This window comes from Poecilia reticulata, chromosome 3 (genome assembly GCF_904066995.2).
Source record: "Poecilia reticulata chromosome 3, P_reticulata-male-v2, whole genome shotgun sequence".
NCBI classification, from domain to species: Eukaryota; Metazoa; Chordata; class Actinopteri; order Cyprinodontiformes; family Poeciliidae; genus Poecilia; species Poecilia reticulata.
In genome coordinates, this window is record NC_088832.1 from 34,351,554 (window position 1) to 34,360,569 (window position 9,016).

General features: G+C 46.5%; 1 long non-coding RNA gene across 1 annotated transcript in view; it reads right to left on the reverse strand.

Annotated features, from left to right (window-relative positions):
* The window catches only part of LOC103462991 (uncharacterized), a 90,591-nt gene extending 82,637 nt beyond the window's left edge, over positions 1-7,954 (reverse strand). The window contains exon 1 of the long non-coding RNA XR_014087032.1: positions 7,329-7,954. This is a non-coding gene — a long non-coding RNA (uncharacterized LOC103462991). The remainder of the gene's footprint in view (positions 1-7,328) is intronic.
* Between the last annotated feature and the right edge of the window lie 1,062 nt (positions 7,955-9,016).

Here is a 9,016-nt window from a genome sequence, read left to right on the forward strand (position 1 = left end):
AGTGGAAAATCAATCATCATTACCCTCTGCAGAAAATATTTACAGTGTTTCAGAGCAAACTCCTTTTCATCTCTAAAGGGAAATCAATGTCATCTCAAGGTCAATAACTCTGAATCTTCAGCTTTGATGTCTCTGCAGGCGGCACAAAGACTCTTCAGCCTCCGTCTGATTAACACACATCGACATCAGCGGATGAAAGGTTGAATTTCACCTCGAGACACAATAATCTGGAACGAAAAGTTCAACGGAAACCGGGAGGCAAACGAAACCGTTCCTGAAGAAACGTCGCCACAGATTAGTTCCTGCTGGACTGACGAGACGACGATGCGAGCGGACGACCTCCAGCAGAGATCGATGAGGCGTTCCTGAGGTTTTCACAGGGAACGACGATCCGCTGTGACTCGGGTCAGCTTAGGATGCCGAAGTTTTCTCAGAAGTTACAAACTTTCAGGGTGAAATCAGCTGTTTCTGAGTCTGATGACGATTTTCCTTCTTTTGTTCTTTCTGGTTGAAGCTTTTCACGTTCTGATTATTCCCTCCAGGTTTTGATGCTGTGCTGTTGGAAAGACTTCTGCTCCCAGTTTTATTTCCTTTTGGACAGTTGTTAAGACGCGTAACCATGGCAACAATGTTTCTACAACCTGGAGCAGCTGGTTGGCATATCAAGGGCTCAAATAACCTCTGAACTATGACCCAAAATCCCAGAGGAGTTGGGAAGGAAAAAGTTCAAACCATCTCTAGAAAGTCGTGGCCGTTCTAAGCTTGTAGCCATCCAGAGGTTTAAAGAGGAGCGGCAAAAGCAAATGGGGCGGATTAGCAGCGCATTCAATTCGTGTCGACTCTGTTGTCAGTTTGGGTTGCTAGGTAACGGGTTGGGCTCAGGTTGGGTTGCCAGGTAACGTGCTGGAGTTCAGCTTGGGTTGCTTGGTAACAGGTTGAGCTCAGGTTGGGTTGCTAGGTAACGTGCTGGAGTTCGGCTTGGGTTGCTAGGTAACAGGTTGGGCTCAGGTTGGGTTGCTTGGTAACGGGTTGGGCTCAGGTTGGGTTGCTAGGTAACGGGTTGGGCTCAGGTTAGGGTTGCTAGGTAACGGGTTTGGCTCAGGTTGGGTTGCTAGGTAACGTGCTAGAGTTCAGCTTGGGTTGCTTGGTAACAGGTTGAGCTCAGGTTGGGTTGCTAGGTAACGTGCTGGAGTTCGGCTTGGGTTGCTAGGTAACAGGTTGGGTTGCTTGGTAACGGGTTGGGCTCAGGTTGGGTTGCTAGGTAACGGGTTGGGCTCAGGTTAGGGTTGCTAGGTAACGGGTTGGGCTCAGGTTAGGGTTGCTAGGTAACGGGTTTGGCTCAGGTTGGGTTGCTAGGTAACGTGCTAGAGTTCAGTTAGGGTTGCTAGGTAACGGCGCAGTGTGACTTATCTATCGGGAGGTTTTTGAAACGGCTCATTTTCCAGGCATAAAAAAAAACCATTTCTTAAAAACATTTTGCCGTTTTACTGTTTTAACTGTTTGGCTGCTTTTAGAAGCAGTAGAAACCCAAATGGAAGTATAAAAAAAGTAATTTAGCAGAATATTTCCCCTTTAGCTCCCCCTCTATCCCTGAATGAATAATCCGTCTTGCATTTGTGTTTCGTAGTTTGATTTATGTGCCTGGCTTGTTTAATATCGTGCTCTGAAGACTCTCCTCTACAAAGCCCCACACTTTCTGTTTTTTGGGGGGGGGTTTCTATAAAGAGCTTTAAAGAAAGAACTCCACTGTTGTGCTGGTAATAAATAATAAATCTTCTATTTGGAGGAGGACAGAGGACTGGAGGGACTGGGAGTCTGTTCCAGCCATGAAGGGGAGAAAACGTCTCAGCCTCTGTGGGGAAACTTCACCCGATGGCGGCGTTTCTCCATCATGACGGTCCGTTACGTTTCGGCTGCCGGTTCAAACGCCGCCTCACCTCCTCAGCAGCGTCGAGCCTCCAGACCGCTCAGCTGTTCGTGAGGCGGCCTGGAGGGAGCCGCACCGCGGGGAAGGAGCAGGGAAGGCGACGCTGACCGACCGATGGATGGATGGAGCGGTTGGGCCGTCGCCGTGGTAACCGGGAGCAGGGGGTCAAACGTAGGACTGGGGGTTGGATGCGGAGCGGCTTTTAAGCTGTGATTTGGAGTTTGTTAATGCAGCCCTGCCTGCGTTACCAAACCCGGCTCGTTTCCAGTGGAGAGTACGGCGTTCCGCAAGGCTCAATTTCAGGTCCTCCTCTTTTGAAACTTTGGTCCCAGAGTCGGGACAGATCTGGGTCAGAGAGCAGTTACACGTGCTGCTGCCTACGTTCAGACTGAGATTAAACCGAGGCTCAGAAAGTGTTGCTGACAGACGGTGAGGTTTTAACTGAGTTTGGTTATTATATTCTTTATTTTAGTATTTTATGCTCTGATGGTTTTACAACTAAACATATTTTTCTGATTGGATGTAAATGTTGATATCTGTAAACTGTGCTGCTATTCTTGCCAGGTCCATCTAGAAAAAGAGATTTTAGATCTTAAGGTTTTTTAATTTGGTTGAATTAAGGTTTTTATTGCTTCCCACCATTGGATCCTGGTGTCACCAGGATGCGTCACATTGATCTTCGAAGCCACGCTGATGACACTCCGCTCTCCAGATGGGGCAGTTTCCTGCATTTTTGGCTGCATTCCCATCGGTCCCGTTTATTCCGCTTTAATTAAACTCCAGGACTTTATTAAACCCGATTAGAAAGTCCGGTTCGGTTGGTGAAGTGTGAATGCTAAGCTAACTCTGGTCCGCCTTACAAACCTCGGCCTGGGTTTGGTTGAAGTGAACTCCGATTCAGTTTGAATCCATATGTGGACGCTAAACGGACCAAAAGCAGGAAGTGGATTACAGCGCAAGGCATTCTGGGTAAATAAAACCAAACAAACATGCTAGCCTAGCGCTAGCAGAAGAAAATGAGAAAACCTCCAAACACTAAAATCTGACGCCTCCATTTTGTTTCCACTTGGTGAAGAAGGAAGTTGCGCTCAGCGTCTTCAGAGGTTTTCTCGTTTCACTCAGTGGTTGTTGGTGCAGCGCCCCCACAGGCCAGGAGGGGAACAGGCTGCTCAGAGGGTTTGGTTGGTTTGTGACAGAGAACGCAGCAAATGTTGCAACTTTGGTCCCTGATTGAACCGAGTCTACCAAACTATCAACGCGTTTAGATATTGATTTATATCAAGTTATATTAAGTTATAGGTGGGATAAAAATTACAAAAAATTAATCAGAAGTTTGAATTATTGCCTCAAACATTCAGAGAGAAACTCGGCGAATCCTTCAGGTCAAGTCATATTCGATTTAAACATTAAGAAGCTAAAGAGAAAAAATGCATTTCTTAAAAAATACGTAAAAATTGCAGCCCTGTGATTGGCTGATCCCACTCAAGAAGCACCTGATGAGGTTTCAGGTGAGCGGAAAAACTTTACTATCCACCAAAACAAGGAGAGTTTCACTGTTTGGGTTTCCCAACTGGACCTGGTGCCACTTGGTTAAAGTTTAAAGTTCAGCTGCATTCACACAAAACGGGTAAGACATGAAGAGAAACGATGAAACGTCATCCGTCTGCTGGAATCTGGAAAGTTTAGGGTGAATCCGCTTCCGTTAAATCTGGTAAAAACTTTGTGAATTTAATTTCCCGCAGCTTCAACAGAGTTATCACCACATAAAAGCAGAACCTGACTGAGAAGTCGGCTCACACCGTTATTAACGCCGTAATTCAGCAGATTTATTTTAGGAAGTTCAGACAAAAGTTATTGCCGTGGAGCCAAAACCATCAGCTCAGATGAAAGGCTTTATGCAATTTCAGCAGGATGAACAAAAGAGTCAAAGGCACCTAAAGCCAAACAGAAAGACGAGGCCAGATCCAAACGGAGGCTGCAGAGAGCCTGTAATCCTGCCGCACTTATCAATAATTTTCTCATTATTCTGTGTGTGACCCGGCAGGTAGCCGCCGCCGCCGCCGCCGCTCGTAATGGGGGAGCAGCAGCAGCCATGATTTTCTCATCAGAAGTGAAGCGTCTGCACCTGAAACAGCTGCCGTCTGCTCCGCGTCGGGACACATTTCCCCAGAGGTTCGCAAACTTTGGGAGGAGGTTCAACTCCACTTCGCTTTTCTTTTCTTTTTTTTTGTTTTAGTTTTATTGCACTGCTTCGCAGCTGCTCCTGAATCCTATCAGACGCATTAAAAATGCACATAAAAAGTGAGATATAAAAGCGCCTGCTGCAGTGAAACTCTGCAAAACGTTAATGGAAGAAGCTGTCGTGAATTTCTTTGGTGCGTTTTTGATCTTTTCAGGTTCGGTTGGCTGTAAATATTCTCTTTTCTTGAACAAAATAATTAATCTTTTATAATGAGTTGAGCTTTTTTCAGAGCCTGAAAATCCTCTGCTGTAGTTAGAGACTCGCCTCAAGTATTTCATTCAAACAGAAAAGTGATCAATTTAAAGTTTAAGCATTTTTTTAGCTACCAACATGAAAAACATTAAACTCGGTGAAACTGGAAGCTGCAGGCGGCTGAATTTTGTTTTAGTCTGCTGTAAATCAGGAAGGAATTAGATAAACATAATGGTTGTGCAGGAATCCCTTTAATTTCTACATTTCATGGTGGGAAAGAGACTTTATGCTTTTATGGGATCACCTTACTCGCACTAAGCTGCCTGATAAAAGCAGTTGAGCATCCAGAAGGAGCCGATCGATGTGAGAACATTAAACCGGCGAGTGAAGACAGACGACGCCTCAAACTGCAGCGCTAACGTTTAACCGAGTTTGATGGGAAACTAATTTAGGTTTACATGATGTTCAACTATTTCTATGGAGAGACAGAAGAGGAAAAAAAGCTTCTGCTTTAGCCGACTACTGCTGCTAACTGCAGCGTTGGCTGCGCTAACCGTAAAATACAAAACGCAAACACTAGTTGGGCTAATGCTAAAGCTAATGTTTATGTTTGATTAACCTCTTAACATGGAAAGCAAATGCAAAGGCATTTAGCAGAAGCTAACGCTACATCGCTAGACCAACACTGCAATTAGCAGAAGCTAACGCTACATCGCTAGACCAACACTGCATTTAGCAGAAGCTAATGCTACATCACGTTGTCAATACTGCATTTAGCAGAAGCTAACGCTACATCGCTAGACCAACACTGCAATTAGCAGAAGCTAACGCTACATCGCTAGACCAACACTGCAATTAGCAGAAGCTAACGCTACATCGCTAGACCAACACTGCATTTAGCAGAAGCTAACGCTACATCGCTAGACCAACACTGCAATTAGCAGAAGCTAACGCTACATCGCTAGACCAACACTGCATTTAGCAGAAGCTAACGCTACATCGCTAGACCAACACTGCATTTAGCAGAAGCTAACGCTACATCGCTAGACCAACACTGCATTTAGCAGAAGCTAACGCTACACCGCTAGACCAACACTGAATTTAGCAGAAGCTAACGCTGCATCGCTAGACCAGCACTGAATTTAGCAGAAGCTAACGCTGCATCACTAGACCAACACTGCATTTAGCAGAAGCTATCGCTACGTCGCTAGACCAACACTGCATTTAGCAGAAGCTAAAGCTACATCGCTAGACCAACACTGCATTTAGCAGAAGCTATCGCTACGTCGCTAGACCAACACTGCATTTAGCAGAAGCTATCGCTGCCTCGCTAGACCAACACTGCATTTAGCAGAAGCTAACGCTGCATCGCTAGACCAACACTGCATTTAGCAGAAGCTAACGCTGCCTCGCTAGACCAGCACAGCATTTAGCAGAAGCTAACACTACATCGCTAGACCAGCACTGCATTTAGCAGAAGCTAACGCTACATCGCTAGACCAACACTGCCTTTAGCAGAAGCTAACGCTACATCGCTAGACCAACACTGCCTTTAGCAGAAGCTAACACTACATCGCTAGACCAACACTGCATTTAGCAGAAGCTAACACTACGTCGCTAGACCAGCACTGCATTTAGCAGAAGCTAACGCTACATCGCTAGACCAACACTGCAATTAGCAGAAGCTAACACTACATCGCTAGACCAACACTGCATTTAGCAGAAGCTAACACTACGTCGCTAGACCAGCACTGCATTTAGCAGAAGCTAACGCTACATCGCTAGACCAACACTGCAATTAGCAGAAGCTAACGCTACATCGCTAGACCAACACTGCATTTAGCAGAAGCTAACGCTACATCGCTAGACCAACACTGCATTTAGCAGAAGCTAATGCTACATCGCTAGACCAACACTGCATTTAGCAGAAGCTAACGCTACACCGCTAGACCAACACTGCATTTAGCAGAAGCTAACACTGCATCGCTAGACCAGCACTGAATTTAGCAGAAGCTAACGCTGCATCGCTAGACCAACACTGCATTTAGCAGAAGCTATCGCTACGTCGCTAGACCAGCACTGCATTTAGCAGAAGCTAACGCTGCATCACTAGACCAACACTGCATTTAGCAGAAGCTATCGCTACGTCGCTAGACCAACACTGCATTTAGCAGAAGCTATCGCTGCCTCGCTAGACCAACACTGCATTTAGCAGAAGCTAACGCTACATCGCTAGACCAACACTGCATTTAGCAGAAGCTATCGCTACGTCGCTAGACCAACACTGAATTTAGCAGAAGCTAAAGCTACATCGCTAGACCAACACTGCATTTAGCAGAAGCTATCGCTGCCTCGCTAGACCAGCACAGCATTTAGCAGAAGCTAACGCTGCATCGCTAGACCAACACTGCATTTAGCAGAAGCTAACGCTGCCTCGCTAGACCAGCACAGCATTTAGCAGAAGCTAACGCTACATCGCTAGAACAGCACTGCATTTAGCAGAAGCTAACGCTACATCGCTAGACCAACACTGCCTTTAGCAGAAGCTAACGCTACATCGCTAGACCAACACTGCCTTTAGCAGAAGCTAACACTACATCGCTAGACCAACACTGCATTTAGCAGAAGCTAACGCTACATCGCTAGACCAAACACTGCATTTAGCAGAAGCTAACGCTACATCGCTAGACCAACACTGCATTTAGCAGAAGCTAACGCTACGTCGCTAGACCAACACTGCATTTAGCAGAAGCTAACGCTACGTCGCTAGACCAACACTGCATTTAGCAGAAGCTAACGCTACGTCGCTAGACCAACACTGCATTTAGCAGAAGCTAACGCTACATGGCTAACTTCAATTGACATAATTTCTGCCCTTGAAAGACGTTCAATTTAATTTTGACAAATCGACCACGCTCTATAAGATGCTGTATTTATGTTGTATTTATGTTTATATTGGGTTCTTACCGTCGGTTTCATGTTGTTTTTGTAAACCAGAATAAAAACAAAATGGATGTTTCAGCTGCTGGAGACTGAAAGTGTCACGGAGGTCGGCGGCGCCCTAACAGCAGCTGCTGGCACTAACCCTGGCGGTGAAACGGGGCCTCCATGACGCCTCCTGCCCGTCGGGTTCATTTCCGAACCTAAAGGCAAACGGAGCCGTGAAGGTCGGCCGCAGAGCGACTTGGTGGCCGTTAGTCGCCTCCTCGTTATGCCGCCATCTTCATTAGCGGCCTGATTGGCTTCGAGTTCAGCGCCCTGACGGATCCGTTCTGTCCCAGAGTCATTATGGGTCATTCAGAAACGGGCCGCACACGCAGATACCCGCCGCTTTAACGCCCCGCTGCTACACTGCGGCTGCGAGCATTAAGGGGAAACCTTCATTCGGTTGGAGTTGGACGCAAATTAAAGATCAGAGCCTTGATGAAGTCTGGAGTCGGCAAACTCCGTCAGCCGGCCGCACACAGCAGCACCGGGCCGCCGACCTCCGAGACGGAGATTTTAATTGGAAATGAACGTTGGGGGAGATGGAGAGATCAAAATGGAGGCCGGGTTGGCAGCGAGGCGTCGCCGCAAACCAAACATTTCCAAGCAGGAAGAGCAGGACACAGATAATCTGGATGAGCAGTGTTGGTCTAGCGATGTAGCGTTAGCTTCTGCTAAATGCAGTGTTGGTCTAGCGATGTAGCGTTAGCTTCTGCTAAATGCAGTGTTGGTCTAGCGATGTAGCGTTAGCTTCTGCTAAATGCAGTGTTGGTCTAGCGACGTAGCGTTAGCTTCTGCTAAATGCAGTGTTGGTCTAGCGATGTAGCGTTAGCTTCTGCTAAATGCAGTGTTGGTCTAGCGATGTAGCGTTAGCTTCTGCTAAATGCAGTGTTGGTCTAGCGATGTAGCGTTAGCTTCTGCTAAATGCAGTGCTGGTCTAGCGATGTAGCGTTAGCTTCTGCTAAATGCAATGTTGGTCTAGCGACGTAGCGTTAGCTTCTGCTAAATGCAGTGTTGGTCTAGCGATGTAGCGTTAGCTTCTGCTAAATGCAGTGTTGGTCTAGCGATGCAGCGTTAGCTTCTGCTAAATGCAGTGTTGGTCTAGCGATGTAGTGTTAGCTTCTGCTAAATGCAGTGTTGGTCTAGCGATGTAGCGTTAGCTTCTGCTAAATGCAGTGTTGGTCTAGCGACGTAGCGTTAGCTTCTGCTAAATGCAGTGTTGGTCTAGCGATGTAGCGTTAGCTTCTGCTAAATGCAGTGTTGGTCTAGCGATGTAGCGTTAGCTTCTGCTAAATGCAGTGTTGGTCTAGCGATGCAGCGTTAGCTTCTGCTAAATGCAGTGTTGGTCTAGCGATGTAGCGTTAGCTTCTGCTAAATGCAGTGTTGGTCTAGCGATGTAGCGTTAGCTTCTGCTAAATGCAGTGTTGGTCTAGCGATGTAGCGTTAGCTTCTGCTAAATATCATGCAGGTGTATCCCTTTGCATTTGCTTTCCATGTTAAGAGGTTAATCAAACATAAACATTAGCTTTAGCATTAGCCCAACTAGTGTTTGCGTTTTGTATTTTACGGTTAGCGCAGCCAACGCTGCAGTTAGCAGCAGTGGTCGGCTAAAGCAGCTTTTTTTCCTCTTCTGTCTCTCCATAGAAGAGAGACAGAAGAGCAGGACACAG